This window comes from Mus pahari, chromosome X (genome assembly GCF_900095145.1).
Source record: "Mus pahari chromosome X, PAHARI_EIJ_v1.1, whole genome shotgun sequence".
Classification (NCBI taxonomy): domain Eukaryota; kingdom Metazoa; phylum Chordata; class Mammalia; order Rodentia; family Muridae; genus Mus; species Mus pahari.
This window is the reverse complement of record NC_034613.1, coordinates 57,949,890-57,952,190: the sequence shown is the minus strand read 5'-3', so window position 1 is coordinate 57,952,190 and position 2,301 is coordinate 57,949,890. Positions and strand designations below refer to the sequence as shown.

Here is a 2,301-nt window from a genome sequence, read left to right as displayed (position 1 = left end):
TTCTCTCTCTCTCTCTCTCTCACACACACACACACTTTTCTATTTATTTTGTCTTACTATAGATTGTAGATTGTCAGGTTAACGTGAATTAGTCTGTGTCTGTTATTGGTTTTTTCTATTCTCTGTGATTTTTTTTATATTCTTTCTATTTAATAAAAATACAGATATCCTGTACACTGATGAAGTTATTTTTCCTCTTAGCATTTATAGAATCATTTCTAGAAACAAAATAGAGTTGCTTTTACTGTTGTGCCAATCAAACACTCTATCCAAAAGAACAGAGATGATTAAAATAGCAAAAGATGGCTTGGGGTATGGCTCAGTTAACAGCAGTTGCCTGGTATGCACAAGGCTCTAGGATCAACTCCTAGTACTATCAAAATATGAGGCATTTTCTGTCTTATTTGAAAGATCATATATAATTCCTTGATGAAAAAGGGTTAACATATTTTTCGTCGTGACCAAGCCTTCAAACAATACAAACTGATTAGATAGTTTTGGGGGTTGTCTTAGTCAGGGTTTCTATTCCTGCACAAACATCATGACCAAGAAGCAAGTTGGGGAGGAAAGGGTTTATTCATCTTACACTTCCATACTGCTATTCATCACCAAAAGGAAGTCAGGACTGGAACTCAAGTAGGGCATGAGGCAGGAGCTGATGCAGAAGCCATGGAGGGATGTTCTTTACTGGCTTGCTTCCACTGGTTTGCTCAGCCTGCTGTGTTATAGAACCTAAGACTACCAGCCCAGAGATGGCACTACCCACAAGGGAACCTCCTCCCTTGATTTTTAATTGAGAAAAATGCCTTACAGCTGGATCTCATGGAGGCATTTCCAAAACTGAAGTTCCTTTCTCTGTGATAACTCTAGCTGTGTCAAGTTGACACAAAACTAGCCAGTACAATTGACCCCTTGTCAACTTGACACACAGACATCACTAGTAAGCCTCAACCCTTAGTTCTTACTCATCCCCAAGATCTAAATAACTTTAAAAGTCCCATAGTCTTTACATATTAAAAGTTCAATCCTTGTAAAATATCTAGTATCTTTTAAAATTCAAAATACTTTAAAATTTAAAGTCTCTGGAGCAGTGTGAAGAAGCAGCGAGGACGACCCCCGGCCAGAGCAAACCCGCGCACTGCTGTATACCCATGCTCAGCGCTGACTTCCCCTGCCACCACCATGACCAAAAGAAAGGCTGAAGGGGATGCTAAAGGAGACAAAACCAAGGTGAAGGACGAGCCACAGAGAAGATCTGCAAGGTTGTCTGCTAAACCTGCACCTCCAAAGCCAGAGCCCAAACCTAAAAAGGCCCCTGCAAAGAAGGGAGAGAAGGTACCCAAGGGGAAGAAGGGGAAAGCCGACACTGGTAAGGATGCGAATAATCCTGCAGAAAATGGAGATGCCAAAACAGATCAGGCACAGAAAGCTGAAGGTGCTGGAGATGCCAAGTGACGCACGTGCATTTTTGATAACTGTGTACTTCTGGTGACTGTACAGTTTGAAANACTATTTTTTATCAAGTTTTATAAAAATGCAGAGTTTCGTTTTACTTTTTTTTTTAAAGCTATATTGTTAGCACAAAACACTTCATTACTGGGTGGGGGAAGGATCATGTGTCAGTAACAAAATCTCTCCCAAGCTGGATAGAGGACAGAAAACCTCTTTCCCTGATATTTTGAAAGGCTCCTGTTGGCTCCCAGGAGAGAGATCCTGGTCTTGACCTAGGTGGCCACCAAGGCACAACAATGCTTTGTGGTCTGAGAAAAATATGAACTCATTTTTATATCCTCTTCCCCCTGTACTGTCAACATAGAATTAATTCCCTTAAAAACCAGAGACCTGTTGGAACCTGGCCCCCCAAATTGGTTTTCCAGTCTATTGGGCTATGTAGACGCTGCAGTGACTTCATCGAGTGTTCTCAGAAGAGCGCTGGTTCCTTTTATAAAAGATTGTGGATCTTCAGATTGATAATTCTGCCATGTTCGTTTCCTGAAAGTCAGGGTCGGCTTGTGGAAAGTTGTTAAACAACATCCTTAATGTGAAATGTCCACCCTCACTCTAAGCTACTTCTCCCTTTTTAAAGCATTGAATGAAGACTTCATTGGGTTTTATAGTGGCTTTCTGATTTTGGTAGTCTATACAAGAAGGGAATTTGGAAGTTCTTGTATATTGTTGATTGTCTGCCCATGTCCTGCCTGAAATACTATGATTGTTTATGAAAAGTATCTTTAATAAAGCTGGTTACAGTTAGGCTTGGAAAAAAAATTTAAAGTCTCTTAACTGTGGGCTTCACTGAAA

The 2,301-nt window shown here is 40.4% G+C and overlaps 1 pseudogene across 1 annotated transcript; it reads left to right on the top strand.

The window, feature by feature from the left end:
- The first annotated feature begins 1,182 nt into the window (after nucleotides 1-1,182).
- LOC110313959 lies at nucleotides 1,183-1,455 on the top strand (annotated as a pseudogene). Its single transcript, XR_002380138.1, has one exon. The product of XR_002380138.1 is annotated as a non-histone chromosomal protein HMG-17 pseudogene (transcript).
- The last annotated feature ends 846 nt before the right edge of the window (nucleotides 1,456-2,301 follow it).